At 37.2% G+C, this 18,030-nt stretch overlaps 1 pseudogene across 1 annotated transcript; it reads right to left on the reverse strand.

The window, feature by feature from the left end:
* Window positions 1-3,379: 3,379 nt before the first annotated feature.
* On the reverse strand, window positions 3,380-15,436 carry LOC147510308 (putative disease resistance protein RGA3; annotated as a pseudogene). Its single transcript, XR_015216001.1, has 12 exons — window positions 12,762-15,436; window positions 11,220-12,678; window positions 10,783-10,888; window positions 10,079-10,218; window positions 9,109-9,263; window positions 8,949-9,004; window positions 6,779-7,025; window positions 6,127-6,666; window positions 5,623-5,961; window positions 4,679-4,778; window positions 4,053-4,317; window positions 3,380-3,904 (listed from the first exon to the last, which is right to left on the reverse strand). The product of XR_015216001.1 is annotated as a putative disease resistance protein RGA3 (transcript).
* Window positions 15,437-18,030: the final 2,594 nt, after the last annotated feature.

Raw genomic sequence — 18,030 nt, forward strand, 5'->3', positions numbered from 1 at the left:
TCCACACAAGCTGAACTGATTTCTCCCCTCTCCTCATGTGATGGATAATTCCAACAACATAGGCAATGTTTTTGAGATCCTCCAACGAAACCATCACCGCATGCTCCTTGAATTGCTTCTCCTCCGCATCTTTGAGCACAGCTTGCACCATCTTGAGTGTTTTAACTAGCTTTGCAACTTCTTCGCGAACACCAACGGCAAGTTCCACCTCTTGCTGGTCAAACGAGGCCAATTGCTCCAACACAATGAAAATTAGAGAATCAGCCATTTAGAAAAATAAAGAGAGAAATTAAACAACGAAGGAAGACGCCCAACACTCAACAACTTGCGAAATTGAATTGGTAATGTTAGTCGAAACAAGTGTGACAAAAACAAGTTAGCTGAAAAAAGACAACTGGATCATATTCCCTATCATTTACAAAACCTTGTTGAGTATGTTTTGAATAAGACATGAAGATTCACATTATCAGCATTCTCAAACCTAGCTTAGACAAGTTTAAAGAAAGCATAGAGAATCACAGAATAAATATTCCTTCTGAGCTTCGTTTGCAACTACTCTTCTTGTTATGTGCCATTCTTTTTTATATTACAAAAATTTCATATACAAGAATGTAATTGACTTTAATTAACCAACTAAAGAGTTTGAGACAAGTATTAGCTCTTACATGCAAGTTGAAGGTGGGGGCAAAGTGACTGTGTTTGAACCGTTGAAGTCATGTATGTTTTTGCTTTCACGCTGTTTAATTATGGCAAAATGATTTTCCCTTCAATGAAGGTAGAATCAGAGTCCCCACCTTTTGGCTTTTTCATTGAAAAAATATAGATGCCAATAACATCACCATGAAGATAGGAGTAAGTTAACAACTACGTACGCCCGACACAGGAAATATATACTTTCAATGTTATGTTGTTTGCTTTTTGGTGAATGATACAAGTTGAGAGTGTGACATAAGATTCTGATCACATGCTCCAACAGAAATGAATATGAGGAGGATAATGTATATAAGTGTCTATGCTAATTACTACGTTGTATGTGGGGATAAATGTTTTTGACCAGTATACATACTTCCTCAATTTGTTCGTAGCTTTTATATTCGTTTACAACATAAAATGACTTACAGGATCATGGCTTGAGGCTTCAGCTCTATTTCTTTCCACATAAGAACAAAACGAACAAAAAATTTAGATGCACACATTGCTTGATTTGCTTCGACCATAACTTTTCTTATGCTCTTTGATCAGGCTACCAGATTCCTTCCCTCCATAAATGAGGGCCTTATTTGGTAGTATGGATAGCCCAACCTGTACAATGTACAAGATAGTATATCTTGTTGTTTGGTCCATTTATTATGGCTCTGTTTGGCAGTAACAATTAGTGTTGTATAACGTGGTACTTGATCATATTTGGAGTATCCAATTCTTGTAGTTGATGTCCTATAGATGATAAATGTAGAAAGTGTTTGGTTCCATCTTTCTTCTCCCACCCTTCAATTAAACCAAAATCAAAATTCCAACATTCAATTAAACCAAAATCAAAATCCCAACTTTCAATTAAACCAAAATCAGATTATTGCAAGCTTCACAACTAATTGCAAAAACAACTCCAAACATATTTCTATATTCTTAAAAAAAAATCAAAAATCAAAAAGAGAAATCACATCAACTTCTTTTAGAGCAACAATAACCAAATAAAATTGGGTTTAATATATGTGAGAATATGGATGAATTCCAACTTTAAATCTTTTGAGAAATTAAGAGATGTTGTGTGGAGAGAGACGAAGAAGGTGAAGATGGAGGTTGTTTGTTTGTTTGTTTTTTTAATGATGAAAGATGGAGGAGGTGAAGACTAGATGTTTTAAGTGCTTGCATGGTGGAGGAGATAGGAATGGAAGGAGATGAGCGCGCACGTGAAGAAAAAAAACTTTCTGTTGCAACTCTCGATATAATTTACACAATAAATATCGTTATCGCACCTAAACTAAGAAATAACGTTATACTGATTATTAGGTTTTTTTTGTGTTTGTTATTCATAAGTTATGACCCGTATTCAGTAAATAGACAAGACCAAACAACTAAAGACCTTATCTTGGGCTTTTTTGTGTTCGTTATTTATAAGTTGTGCCCCGTATTCAATAAATAGACTTGACCAAACAACTAAAGACCTTATCAAGAGCCTTATTTATTATACAAGCTACCCAATCCATGCCACCAAACAGGCCCTATGTGAGTATGGCCACAACTTAGTGATTAACCAGCACACATAAAGGCCTGAAACCGGGTTAACGAAATCCATTGGGAAAGCTAGGATGCGGCTATACAACTTTATGAAACCATGGGAAATCGATTTAAAAAGGATAAGTTAAAAAAAGAGGAAAATACTGTTTTTCTTCTCTAGTGAGTTTTACTCTACCAAAAATTTAAAGTATTGATCACAATCTTTCTATCGCATCACCCATCTCTCTAAAAACCCATCTCTCACCTTACTCCCACTTCTCACAACAATTTTTACTTAAGAAGTTTTGAAAATGAATTGTGTAGAATTTGGAATTCTTGAGCCCATGTATTAATTTGCTTATCTAATTTGGATTAATTGGAGGATGATTATTCATTTTGAAGCTCTCAATAATAAAGGTTTTTTTTTGGGTTCTACAATACCAATATGCAATTTCAAATGGTGATTTTCTGATGAATTTGTAATACGTGTATATCTTGATCCTACAGTTATTCAATTTCAATGGGGTTTTTTTTTTTTTGAGAAAAATAATTATTTTGTGGATTGTTAAGAAACCACAGTGAAAATGATACTAAACACCTTCCACACTATTTTTTATTTTCTAATACAATCTACACACTTGTTTATACATCCACTATGTTGGATCACCTAAATTAGGTTGGCTACCACAAAATTTCCTACTACCAAATGAATCACTTATTCACCAATAGTGACTGACATTACCTCAAGCGCCATTTCCACCTGTATTAAACAAGGGATGGGCAAGGAGTTAAAGACTGCTACAGAAGCACCAGAATCAGATGCCTCCCCGCTCTTGAGATGGCCATCAATTTGTGGTTGCGCCTGTGGCTGGGCGGCGCAACCACATGCAACTAGCTTTTCTATGAACAGCAACGCGCTATAGGGGAAGGACCCATTCTCTAAAGATCTGAGTCAGAAGCTGTGCAATTAAATCGCTACTCGGTCGCTACACGCTTGAAGAGCGAGTAGCAAGTAGGTGTAATTGGCCGGAGATTAATTGGGATTAATAGGACGATTTTTCCTAACACTATATTTCTTTACAAATAATTATTAAATATATTTAACTTTGAAATACCAATATAATGAAACCAATTAAAAACCCAATCAATCAATAAACAATTAAAATACTCAATCAACTAAAATAAATATGATTAAAATGTAGAACTTTACAGAATTGAGGGTTGGTCGAATCGGCAAAATGTCAAGTTCAATGTTTAACATTAAAATAGTGAATACAATTATTCGGCTAATCGGACCTAATCGGCCAAGTATTTGGAGAGTTTTTGAGCCCGATTGTAATCGGGGATTAAATTGTTAGTCGCATCGGCTAAGCAGCGAGTAGCGAGTACTCATTGATTACTCGGGGAGTACTCAACGATTTAATAGCCCAGGTAAGAAGAAATCTACATAAGGTCTTTTCGATAGGCAAGATCAATGTGTCACACACCATCCTTCCACAAAAAATTTAGGCTCTTCAAAGATGAACAGAAAGGTTCAGGACGCGTTCTCAGAAATCTGACAAGCCACTCGTCGGCAAGAAGCAATTCTCTATGCTTGCTTGTTGCTACTCGTACAGAGGCTCTTGACGAACGTTGTTTGTAGGGAGGTATACATGGGTCAGACACATCAATAAGTTCCACTTTCGAAGTTCTGCACACGTTCAATTTAGCAGATCGTCACTATCAAAACCAGGATAAAAACAAGGATAGAATAATAAATCCAAAGTGACTTTATAAACCAAGTGTCCCTTTAAAAAGGGAAGGGATTATATAACTTAGAATCATGAGTATCTGTTTACCTGCAGCTAATTTGATCGTGACTGACCAAAAAATAACAGGCACCAAGTTGTTCAATCGCTTCTTTTTCTTGCTAACAGAGGTGCTGATCACTGTATAACCTTCAGTCCAAAAGCATTGGCAAATATAACAGTAACATAACCCAACCCATCAAGCCCACCACACCCAAATGGGTGCCATGCTCACTGAGTACAGAGCATTTCACTGGACTGTAAACTGTATTCTCAGCACATAATAACGGCACAGCTCCGTTCAAGGGAATGTTGTCTGGAAATTTATCACGAAGTAATTCATTGACAATACCAACCTTGTTAATTATCCAGAATAGTAATTCATTGATGATAACAAACCTACTTGGTTTATTTGGTTATTCAGATAATTAAGATTAAAATAATAATGGTAATATGGTAACATTTTTAAAATTTGGTACCATAAATAGACTGTTTTTCTGACTCAAATATATTGCCAGCAACGACTACACCAGTCCCAAATTAGCACAATTTGCAAAACTGCACGTTTAACAGGAATTTGATTCTCTATACTAATCACCATACTCCGCTAGTATGAATGCAGTGAAACAGATCAATAAGCATGTTAACCACTCAAGACAAGAAGCAAAACAGTTTACCAGGCCATGGCTGAGAACTGTGATAGATGACGCAGCCTACTTCAATACCAGTCTCTTCCCATGTTTCTCTCCTCACTGCTTCTTCCAAGCTTTCTCCTGGCTAAGAATGAGATGAAAATTTTAAATAAAAATCTGGAACTCTTCAATTGCAGGAACCATATAAAAAAGAAACTACTACGAAGATACACTATTCAATCTTAGTATACTAGATGGTCAGATTTTCACTCTTGGGCTGTGAACAAAAAAATGAAAAAGAAAAAGTAAGACGTGAAATGACCAACAAATATACAAATTTGGGAACCCCGACTACTCAAAAAAGGAAACAAATGAAAAGAAAAAGGTGCCCAACATCCAGCACTACCAATATCCATAAATGTATCAATATTGCACCAACTTATTCTGGGTCAGGGTTATTAAAGCCAAGTACTTTTCTAATTCTGATTGTTTTGCAATGGAAAGCTAAGAAATCTGCATCTAAATGATGGGAAAATGTCATACAAACAGGAAATAAAATATGTCGGTTACCTTGCTGGGCAATTAAAACAGGCGTTCACATTAACATATTGAAAAATAACTGGATCCTTCCCTTCCTGCTAAAAAGCCTTCTGGTCCCAAGCTTTTACATCCTAATATCAATTTTGTGTCTGAATTTTATTCTTCCTAATGGCCAAACATGGAATAGAGCTAATGTTGACAACCTCCTTACTGAGCCTGTAGGCTGTAGCTAGTGCTATCTATCAAATTAACCTCCCAAAAATACTTTGGATACCAGAGAAAAATGGTCAGTTCTCTGTCAAATAAGCCTATAGCTGGTTTCTCAACCAAAAACTGCTTTCTGGCCTACCACCAATTCAGAAAATATCTGGAATTGAATCTCCCTTTGAATCAAACCCTTTTCTTGGAAAATCAAACAAAACATAACTAAAAAAAGAATCACGACTTACATGACCTGCAATCGCTTCTGTATCATATATAATGGCACACTGAATCAACATGGATAGATTCTCTTTGTGCATTCTTCATTTGAGCATTGCTTCCGTCTTCCACCATCAATGAGGGGGCCTCAACCGATAGGGAGAGTAGCGCTACTGCATGATAGTGGAGTAGAGTGGAGTGTAGTAGAGTGGAGTGAGGCTTCTACGTGATAGGCAGACTTCCCCTATTTCTGCATTTCATTCTCTAGTGCCCGAAACTCTAGTTTAATGCGCCTTTGTGAGGACTGTCTTTTCTCCACAACATCCGCAAAAGGGAGATACATTATGCCATTCTAGAAGTGCCCTGGCCTGATCTAATGCCAAAATAACAAAACCAATCGCACAATACACAAATATCAATTCTATGACTTGTAAGAGTTTCTCTTTATATCGTTTCCTATACTAACTAGTCAAGTGTCATGATTCATGATGAAATCAAAGAAACATAACAAAAGAACAACAATCACTACTTACATGACCTGCAATCACCAAGTCCCATCAGTAGCAACCATTAAAGTCCTCAATTCAACAAAACACAGACCTGTTTAGTAGCGGACAAGGAGTTAAAGGCAGCTACAGAAGCACCAGAGTCGTCGGATGCCTCCCCGCTCTTGAGATGGCCATCGATGTGTGGCGGCGCAACCACATGCAACTAGCTTTTCAATGAGCAACAACACACGTTAGGAGGAGTCCCCATTCTCTAAAGATCTGAGTCAGAAGAAAACTGCATGTGGTCTTTTGGATAGGCAAGATCATTGTGTGATAACACACCATCCTTCCAAAAAAATATTAGGTTCTTCAAAGATGAATAGAAAGGTTCGGCACGCGTTCTCAGAAATCTAACAAGCCACTCGTCGGCAAGAAGCAATTCGCTATGCTTGCTTGTTGCTACTCGTACAGAAGCTCTTGAGGAATGTTGTATGTAGGGAGGCATACATGTGTCAGACATTATCATTAAGTTCCAATTTCGAAATTCTACACACGTTCCACTTAGCAGCTTGTCACTTTCTAAACCTGGATATGGAAAACAAGGATAGATTAATAATTCCAAAGTGACTTCATAAACCAAGTGTCCCTTTAAATAGGGAAGAGATTATATAACTTAGAATCAAGAGTATTTGTCTACCTGCAGCTAATTTGGATCGAGAATGACCAAGTTGTTCAATTGCTTCTTTTTCTTGCTAACAGAGGTGCTGATCACTGTAACCTTCAGTCCAAAAGCCTTGGAAAATATGACAGCAACATGACCCAACCCATCAAACCCCCCACACCCAAATTGGTGCCATGCTCGCTGAGTCCAAAGTATTTCATTGGACTATAAACTGTATTCCCAGCACATAATAACGCCACAGCCCCATCCAAGGGAATTTTGTCTGGAAAGTTAATCACAAAGTGTTTATCAACTACTATCTGTTAAACAAAAAATGCAACACCTATATATACTAACACCTCAAACTCCATCAGTGGTAATTGGGAAAAAAGGTTAAGCCAAAGAACAGAAAAGGCATTTTGAATCAGAAATTGATAATATCCCAAATTATTTAAAATGCAAGTTGTTCAATCACATCTACATTACAAATAAGAAGATATACAAACGAAATTCCGCATTTGTGGACAGGGCTTTCATTCAAATCACCAAAAATAACTAAAAAAATCAAGACCCAAAGGATAACAAGAGATACATATTCTATTTTTTTCAAAAAGCCCTATTCAAAGGGGTTTGGTTTCAAAGCACCGAATATTGAAAGGGTTCTCCATGACATGAAAATTATGAATCAAAGCTTCAAATTGTCCAGTTGGCCAAGGGGTTCATAACACTGATATTTTTTATCATAATTTTGTTTCGCTCTAACTTGCATAGACGATACATGATCATGCAATAGAACAACAAGAAGTTTGAAGTTTCTTGTGTAAAGTGGTAAACTGATCATACTCCTAGACCAACTGATTAACGTACACATTGAACAGACTGACATTTGTAGTCCATTGAAATAGTATAATCCCAAAATATGTCCATGAAAAACATTAACTATCATGAAGATGCACATAAAATTATTCTAATTATTCTATTAAGATCTCCCAACAAACAGGATGCAATTTCCTATGATGTGTTTGGTTCTCAGTTCACTGATCAATGCTTGATATCAGTATACCGATCAACGCTTGATAAAGATTGGTACAGAAAATGGAAGAGGAGGGGGGAACAGAAACCAAATGACATTTAGCCACCCTTTTCAGAGTCAACACAAGTGTTCGCTTGCGCTCATGGATTATGGATGACAGTTTTTCAACAACTAACCAAATATTTAATATAATAAAAAGGAAAAAGGATTTCCAATTCCTAGGAAGTTTGCAACAAATTTGCACCTTCAAATATGTATATCCATCTCATGAGTGAGGTCAAAATTAAGGCAAACAACTTCTAGACAAAAAACCTCGAACTATAAGGCATCTGAGCTGAGTGGTAATCATGTTGATACAGTAAAAGAAAGATAGTGAAGGAATCAAGGTTGAAACCCTTAAACCTATCAAAGGTTCTCTCTTTGAGACTTTGCTATCTATTTATAGGATATGGTATTTGTAAAGGTGTGATGTGATATTCCCTTACAAACAGTCTCTGGGGGACTGGTATGGATGGATGGGTGAGACCGAGTTCGGCTTTGAGAGTTTAACCGCCTCACGATCTTACTCCGGGTTCTTGGGGGTCGAGTAGAATCAGTCCGGCGTGAGTTCATAGGAGAGGTATTTATAGAGATCGAAGTGTATCCTAACCCTCCACGTAAAGGATGTCACCAATGTGGGGTGTGGATCATGGGAGCACGTGAGAAAATATCTACATAGGTCTCTTTGTGATGATGAGGAGTGGCGATCTGGGCAAGTAGCTTGGCGGCCGTGACCGATGGATCGACAAATGATGAGTGCAAGTACACCTTCACCATGATTGCTTATGGATAGGGGTCCGCATGTCGCCGCGAAGTTCGCATGATGTTGCGATCCGTCCCGTGGGCGATGTTGGCTCATGGATGCGACCTGAGACCATAGGTCGGTGTATTAGTTCCACCATGTTAAGCGCGTGCTGGATAGAGAATATCACTCCCCTACAGTATTAATGCCATTGTTACAACCTACAAGTCTCAGTCTATATAAGAGAACAGTTTCAGTTAGACTTTGCATTTAATAAGAAAGAAAAGAGAAAATGTAATATCATATCACCCAAATCATGAAATCTACCTCCTTTTAAGAGCAATAAAATATAATGAGGTATACTTCCATGGAAAAGACACAATCGTAGCAACCTTTTCAATGCAGAGCATTTCGATGCCTTCAGGTGCTTCTTCATGTATCAAGTAGGCTGCCAAATAGAGAAGGGTCAATGGTGTATAAATTACTTGTTTAGATATACAGACACATAGATAAAATTAAAGAAAAAACCACACACACAAACAAATAAATTACCTGTTAGTTATTTTAGTTTGAGAACTATATTAAGTTCTTCAAAGGCGGACAAGTCAGTCGCACCTAGTATTCTCTTGGTTATCAATAGTGATCTTGGGAAAACAAGCACTATGCCCAGACTCCATAATATCAACATCAGAGTAATACACCCTCCACTGCCGAAGGAAGACAAGCACTTAGAATTAGTTTTAGCAATATGGTTGAAAAAGATTAACAATGGGAAAGGATGCTGAGATCCTCAAACAGAGAGAAAGGAATTAAGAAGAAGAAGATTTGAAGTGAAGAACAAAGGATTAAAAGTTCTAATAAGCGGTTATCGAATTTGAATTCCTATCTTTCTCATAGGATTATAAGTTTTGTACAAAGAGTTGATGAAAACTTAAGCATCTACCTTGTTTAATCCATTGGATTGTTAGTAACTTAATAAGGGGAAGGACCTAAGTGACACTTATTGAGCACACAATTTGTTCTGAAAACCAATTGGTTATTGTTTTCCAGTCCAGGTAAACTCTTGGTACATATATTTGTTATCCATGTACATATAAGCTTATCCAGAATCAAAATTATTATGACTGCACTATAAAAAAAAATTACATTTGTATTTATCTTTTAACATGAAGCCCATGGTCTCAAATCTACACAAAGTAACAAAATTATAACAAACAAAGGAGAGGGGGTGGAGGGGAAAAAAACAAGAAAGAAAGAAAACACCAGGGAACAAACCCAAATTCCTTTACAAAGAAAATAACATGTGACAAACTCAAAACTTGTCAAAGCAAAGCTATTACATGACTTGAATTACAATCAATCAAGACATACACTTTATCATCTGTTAAATAAATACTATTTACTATAAGCAATGAGAAAAACTCCTGAATACTCGTAAATGATATTGAGTAGTTTATGTAGTCATACTTGAATTTGAACTTGAGCCCAGACAATTAAAAAAAGGAAATGTCAAGAAACGTACCTGGTTTGAAAATAGAGGTCCTTGATCATGACTTAAATATTCTTGTGCATCTTCGTTCAATTGACTTCAAATTCCACGTCTGCTTGCGTATTCAAAGTTAATGGTATCTCAATAATGAAAAACGTACTTGAGTGTACCTACTGGAAACCAAGGAATCAAAAAAATTATATGAATAGGCAATAATAAGGAAAAACATTAATTAAATCATTTAAATGTATAATTGTTGAAAGCCCCAATAACGAAATCGGTTAGCAATGTATATATTAAATTAAGTAAAAATTGTCATAAAAATGCAATAATAAGAAATTGAATTCTGAAAGGCCTTTTAGATTCCGACAAACATCTTCAACTTGCTATCTTATGTGTGGAACAAACAATCCACAGGAATAAGGTGCCTATAATTTTAACTTTGTCCAAATTTTCAATAAAAATGTTCCATGAAAGGATATGTTTGTGGAAAATGGGAAGTAGAAAAATAAAGAGAAATATATTAAGTAAGTTAAAATATATACTATTTACTATAAGCAATGAGAAAAACTCCTGAATGATATTGAGTAGTTTATGTGGTCATACTTGAAAATGGGAAGTAGAAAAATAAAGAAAAATAACCGAAGTTGTATCCGAAAGACAAATTGAAATTCTATCTATAATACAAAATCACAAAAAACATACACATGCATGTCCCTGAGAGGAGTAGTGTTTACCTTGCTTCTATGTGCGCATAAATAGTGTATTTAGGCACCATAGACACATTTGAGCTAACCAACGATACTTCACCCTACCATCATCAGCATTTCAGCTTGTGTCAAACTGTCAAATAGCAGTATTAGTTGAAAATTGAATAACAAAAATCAGTGAATCAATACGCTTAGCAATAGAAATTATTTACCAAAAGCAAGAAGAGAAGAAAAAAAAAGATTGGAAGCAGTTGTTGAAACTAAGAAGAGATCATTATTAGATCAATTTACCCTCAAAACTGTTGAAACGGTAATGATAAAACAGTGACCAATTTATCTGTACAGTACCACTCTGAAGTTTCAACTTATCTTATGCACTCAAGCTGTCAAGCATTTAATTCGAATTCTATTTGAGTTTCCTGCATATTTAATTTGATACCCAAAAAAAAATCAGAAATTGTTACCTGTTTGGGGCTTTGAGTTCCTCCTCCTCCACAAAGAGTTTGTAATCTCCTCGTGATCAATCATGGGAAAGGATGCTCCAGTCCTTTCCTTCTCCAAACCACTCTTTCAGAATAGGACAGTCCTTGATCTCCAAATGTTGAAGCATGGTGAGATGGTTCAACTCCTTGAGCTCGAAATCAAGTGTATGACAAGAGTAAAGATACAAGCTTTGAATTCCTTTGAGTTGGTTGAAACCCTTGGGGAGTGACGGGTGCGGTGAAAACAGTTTTGGGATATGGGTAAGTATTGTTGTTGTTGTGGGAGCATTCGGCATCACATAAAGGTAGTGACTTTGATAAAAAAAAACCTACATCATCATTGAATCTGAGGGACTTAAGTGAGGTATTACTTGTAACTTATAGCACCAGCGGATGACAAGTTGACGGAGAAGAGGCATAATAACCACTCTGTCTTTCTGGGAAGGCAAATTCGACCCCCGCCACTCTCGTGATTCTCCGCCTCCACTGCTTATTACACCTTCCTCTTCTGTAGAACAACCACCATTGTGTACATCGTCATCGTCTGAAATTCCCAAAAACTCACCACCCATTAGTGTCACGGCATTCAATCTCCATATGAGGAGGCTTTCTAGAGATTTTAACTTTCCAAGACCTGGTAATGCCCTCAACACTGGACAACCAGACAATTGAAGCTCACATGGACAAGGCATTATTGTCTGTGGGGCATCCCCCATGGTTGTTGTTGAAATTGGAAGCTCCCACTCCTTCATATTTCTAAAGACAAGTTTCTTCAACTTTGGAAATGCTGCTGTTATCACCTCACCACCAGAGTCACTACTATCAATGCTGCCGACTCCACAAAACTCACTTCCAATTCGTTTCACTGCCTTCAGATTTTCAATGGAAAGAAGTTGGAGGGATTGTAGTCTTCCGAGAGCAGGAAGTTTCCTCAACTTAAAACAATTTTCCAGATTGAGCTCTAACAGCTGTGGCATGACGTTTATATCCTTAGAAATTGGAAGATCCCAGTCATCCCATTCAACCATATTACGAAATAAAAGTGACTTCAGCTTTGGGAATGCTACAAAACTACTGCTGCCACCAATGCCAACCCCATAGAACTCACGACCAATGTGTCTCACCGAACTCATTCCGGCTATTTCTAGCTTTTCAAGGCATTCCATCTTTCCCATAGCAGCAGGCAATTCTGTAAGTGCTCCACATCCGTGAAGTTTTAAACTGGCTAGGTTCGACCCGCTTGTGTTCCAACTAGGGAACTGGAGGCCTGGATACCCCATTATTTCCAATTCTTCCAAATTTTCAGGAGGATGAAGGTTTTTGAAAACACCTTTCATCTTTTCCACATCCACTTGTTCTAAATCTCCCAACTTTAGAGTTAGTCCACCAAGGCGGTTCTTCTTCCTCAGTTCTGCTTCAGCAGCCTCATTCATTTCTACCACTCATTCCAATCCTTCAATCTTCAAATTCCCTTGAAGAAAAGTGACAAGTTTAAGTTCTCCTAGATTGCATCCCATGCCTAACCACCCACAATGAACTTACTTAATGTTTGAAGGAAGTGCAAACTCCCAATCCCTTGTGGCAAGTAACCCAGAGCATCAGTTCCTTGAATTTCAAGGTGTCTCAAATTAGTTAGCTTTCCAATACCGTTAGGTAGTTTCTGGATCTGATTGCACTGAGTGAGCTCCAAAGTTTGCAAATTATACGAACTGCATACACTCTCGGGCAACTCTAACAATTTGGTACCCCCTAAATTAAGGTATCTTAGATGTAGTAATCTCCCAACTTCATTTGGTAGTTTGTCGATGTCACTACCACCCAAATCCAATGTCCTGAGACATGTTAATTTATTATATAGCTCAACAGGAACTGTATGTACTGGTTCAAGGGGTGTTAACCACGTTCGCAAGTTCTTTGCATTGTATATCTTGGACGAAATCTCCATATTTCCCGTAGTAGCTAAATAACGAACTTTGCTTTCATGGAATTTTGTGTCGTTTGTCTCCAGAATGCAGCATTCACTCTTTGAGAGAAATTGGGCGAAATCATGAACAAGATCATGCATCTTACAGTGTGTGATGTTGCCCTTCCGAATCTCTTTTGAAATCCTGAAAAAATGAACGCATACCGAGATCATCAAAATATTTTTCCCCAATTTTTTCAAGATCTTTGCTTCCATCTAAGCCGAGAAAACTTTGTGTCATCCATAACTTCACCACCATATCCTTCAAGATTTCCGTATCTTTAGGAAAAATCGCACAATACATGAAACAATGCTTCAAAATTGAGGGCAAAGGGTAATAACTCATGAAAAGAGAAGGTAAAATATCCTTTTCAATATGTTCCATATCCCATGTTTCACTTGTCAAAACATTGTTCCAATCCGTTTTTGTTTTCTTCTGGCGCATAAGACTTGCTAAAGTCTTGGTAGCAAGAGGGACACCCTTGCATTTCTTTGCAAGTTTCTTACCAATTTCCTCAAACTTGCTAAGATCTTCTTCTCTTCCCTGGAAAGCAATACGACTAAAAATAATGACCAACAGTCATCCTCAGACAATTCTCCCAACCTATGTTTATATGTAGAGCCTATCATGTCTGCAAATTTTTCATTACGCATGGTGACCAAAATTTTACTTCCTACAGCACCACCGTCTAGAGAAATTTTCAACGGGTTCCAGTTTTTGGCATCATCTGTCCAAACATCGTCCAGCACTAGAAGAAACCTTTTCCCTTGACTAAATCGCACAGAGACTTATGCAGAGTGTCCCACCCAAAGATGTTTGGAACCTTTTCTCGAGCTTGTTTAGTGATCTCCTTGGCAACCCTTATAAGATCAAATGGCTCGGAGACACACACCCACATCCTCTTCTCGAAAAGTCATCACTTTGTTTTCTTCAAGGACTAGTTTGGCAAGTGCTGTCTTACCAAAACCACCAGTTCCAACTATGGAGATGACTTGAACGACGGCTACTTTCATCTAACAATCTATTCAATATAATTTCTTTATCATGATCACGACCACATATCTCGGATACATCGACAAGAGAGCTAGTTAGCTGTCTAGGTTCATCGCGGTCGGTAGTGACAATGAGATTGTGTTGGTCCTTATTACGGGCAATCACATCTAGGCCTACTCGTATTTCTTTTATTCTCTTACCAATGTCGTGGTGTACAACAATTGATTTAAAACAAAAGCAAGGAGAGAGCAAATACGAAAGAACCTGATTGCGGGTGCCACGACTGACTTGGACATCGGGTCCCTGGTTTTGCGTGATGAGAGTTTTAGTATGCCATTCATCCAAAACATCGTCAGCAGCATAGGCAATGTTTTTGAGCTCCTCCAACCAAACCTTTACTGCTTGCTCCTTAAATTGTTTCTCCTCCGCATCGTAGAGCACGGCTTGCATCACCTTGAGTGTGTTAATCAGCTTTGCAACTTCTTCGCGAACACTTACGACAAGTTCCACCTCTTGCTGGACAAACGAGGCCAATTGCTCCAACACAATGGAAATTCGAGAATCAGCCATTAAGAAAAATAAAGAGATATTAAACAACAAAGGAAGACACCCAACGCTTCAACTTGCGAAATTGAATTGGTAAGGTTAGTCGAAAGTTGAAACAAGTGTGACAAAAACAAGATAGTTGAAAAAGGACAACTGGATCACACTTGAGTGTAACGTTTAATAAAGAGAAGTACTTGTTGCACCCTGCCCCTCCAACTTATTCGCCTCTCTCAGAAGTTTACACACACACACCTAACATAGGTATCATATTCCCTATCATTTACAAAAACCTTGTTGTGTATCTTTTGAATAAGACATAAAGATTCTCATTACCAGCATTTTCAAACCTAGCTTAGACATGTTTAAGGAAAGCATAGACTTTGATTGCAACTATTACAATGATGAGCTTCGCTTGCAAGTTGCAACTACTCTTCTGGTTATGTGCTATTCTTTTTTATTTTACAAAAAATTCATATACAAGAATGTATTTGACTTTGATTAACCAACTAAATAGTTTCAGACGAGTATTAGTTCGTACATGCAAGGTGAAGGTGGGGCAAAGTGACTGTGGTTGAACCGTTGAAGTCATGGATGTTTCTGCTTTCACGCTGTTTATGGCAAAATGCTTTTTCCTTAAATGAAAGTAGAGTCAGAGTCCCCACCTTCTTAACCTTCTTGGTATTCAAGTTTTCTAATTTTTTTTATCCGAAAAGCTAGGGTGCACTGTGCGCAGTGCTCTGAACCACACATTTTAAAATTTTTGACCGGGTCTTTAAGTTTTGAGGAAAAGGAACAGTGAACAACAAGTGAGGGTTAAAACGTTAATGCTCCCTTTTCTCTAAACAAAAAAGAGTTGTGCTTTAATGGCAGAAACCAAGAAGTCAAAAAAGATGTGCTTTAATGGCAAAAACCAAGAAATCGGAAAAGAAACAATCGGATTAATAAGTTTGAGGTCGGATCATACCTCATTTCAATAAACCGAATTCACTTATAAAAAACAAAAACAAAAATAGTATGATATATGAGGTCGGATGATATATCTAACCGATATCTAATGGCAAGTAGACTACAATGTCATTTGTTGTTGGATACTTAATTATATGTTATATCTAGTAATTTAATCGTAGTATATTACATATAGTAATTTAATCGTAGTATGTTATATCTAGCAGTTTAATAGTGTTATGCTATATTTAGTAATTTAATATGCGTATGCTATATGTAGTAGTTTAATAGGAGTATGCTACAAGCAAAATGAATAGTTAAGGATAAGAAAGTAACAACACATCTTCTCTCCCTCTAACATTTAGAATGACGCGAACTAAACTTTTCCCTCTCACTAAAATCCGTTCAACTTGAGAACTCTTGCCTCCATTTCTCATAATGTACTTTGATCTTCAACAATTATAAGTATGAAGTTAGTTGATTTCTTTTTTGGCTTCTTCTCTTTTTCATGTCTAAGTAAAATTTCACAATTGAATGGTGTATGATTTAATGTCAAATGAAATTGACATTGAAATTTTCCAAAGTGGTATATAGTTTGAGCACCATAGTTATTTGGTTCTGACCATTATACTGTTCAAACATTTATGTGTTTTTTTTTACTATTACCACTGTGATTACTTCGTAGAGTAAGAAAACAAGTGAATATGCGCTAAAAGTGCACTTGTTTCATGTAGCAATCTGATGATGAATCACTTCTCTGATAACGAAGAAGATTGGCTTCGAAATTCATGTTTTGATAGTTTTACGTATGAGGATAGTGATTTTGTGGATGTCACATCTATGGGGGAGGGTGAAAATGTTGAAATTCATGAGAATAGTAATAGAGACAGTGATGGGTGTGAGGCTAATAGAGTTTTTGAAGTAGACAAAGCAACATTCTATTCTATGCAGTTCAAGACGACTGAGGAGGCTTTCGCAATTTACAATCAATATGCAAAGTTAGTCGGTTTTAGTGTTCGTAAAGATACTTATAGAATGCATACAGATGGTGTTCGTGTTAAGCGGAGATTCTATGCTCAGCTGCTGGTGAATGAAATGTAAATAGGGTGACACCCAGAAAACGCGACATCGAATCCAGAGAGTCGAAGGCCATCAGTAGGTTTAAATGTAAAGCCCGCTTTGAAGTTGGTTATGATTTTAAATCAAATTTGTGGGTTGTGAAGGATTTTATTGGGGAACACACACATCCACTTGTACCAGATCCAAGCTCGATGTTCTTAAGATCACATAGAAATGTAAGTGAAGAAGATTTGCAATTTGCTACGAGCCTAGTTGATGTTGGTATTCGTAAATGCAAGGTGATGGATGTTTTTTGTACATAGTATCGATGTTTCTCAAGTGTTGGTTTTTTGAAGAAAGACTTGTATAATCATATGAGGTTTGATAGGAGAAATCGATGTATTGATGGTGACGCCAACACACTGTTGGCTTTCATGGATAACAAGGTGAAGGGAGATCCCTTATTTCATTACAATTATAACTTAAATGAGGGTGGGCAGCTGGTTAGACTGTTTTGGGTAGATTCCACCTCACGTGCGGACTACAGTTGCTTTGGAGATGTATTGTTGTTTGATTCAACATACAAGAGCAATCAGTACATGTTGCCGATTGTTGTGTTTGCTGGAGTGAGCAACCATCGACAAACAGTAGTGTTTGGTTTTGCATTGTTGACGAGTGAGTGTGTGGAGTCTTACGAGTGGGTATTTAAATCTTTAGTTGGCGCAATGTATGGCAAACACCCTAAGTCAGTTATCACTGATGGTGACCCGACGATACGTGAGGCTGTGAGATCTACTCTCCTAAATTGAAACACTGCTTGTGCTGTTGGGCACATTATGAAAAATTGCCTAAAAAATATTCACATCCTTGGATTTTCAAAAGATTTCTGCTCTATTATGTTTATGAAGTGCTCCTCCAATGAGTTCGAAGAAAGGTGGGAAACACTCGGGAAGAAATTCCAAGTCAGTAATAACAAATGGGTGAACATGATATACAAGAAAAAAGAGATGTGGGCAGAATCATATCTCCATGGTGAGTTCTTTGTCGGATGCAGAAGCACCCAACATTGTGAGAGTATAAACTCCGTAATCCGGCTTCATGTGAAAGTTGGAATGCAGTTGTTTGAGCTGTTTGGAAAAATGGAAGTGGTAGTTGCAAATATCCGGCACTGAGAGCGAGGAAGAGGTGATGATGAAAGTAACCAAACCAATCCTTCATACCCACTTGAACGATTATGCAAATCAGGTTGTATCTATATATATGCGAGCTTCTTTTGATTGTTTTAA

Source organism: Coptis chinensis, chromosome 3 (genome assembly GCF_015680905.1).
Source record: "Coptis chinensis isolate HL-2020 chromosome 3, ASM1568090v1, whole genome shotgun sequence".
In the NCBI taxonomy this organism is placed as follows: domain Eukaryota; kingdom Viridiplantae; phylum Streptophyta; class Magnoliopsida; order Ranunculales; family Ranunculaceae; genus Coptis; species Coptis chinensis.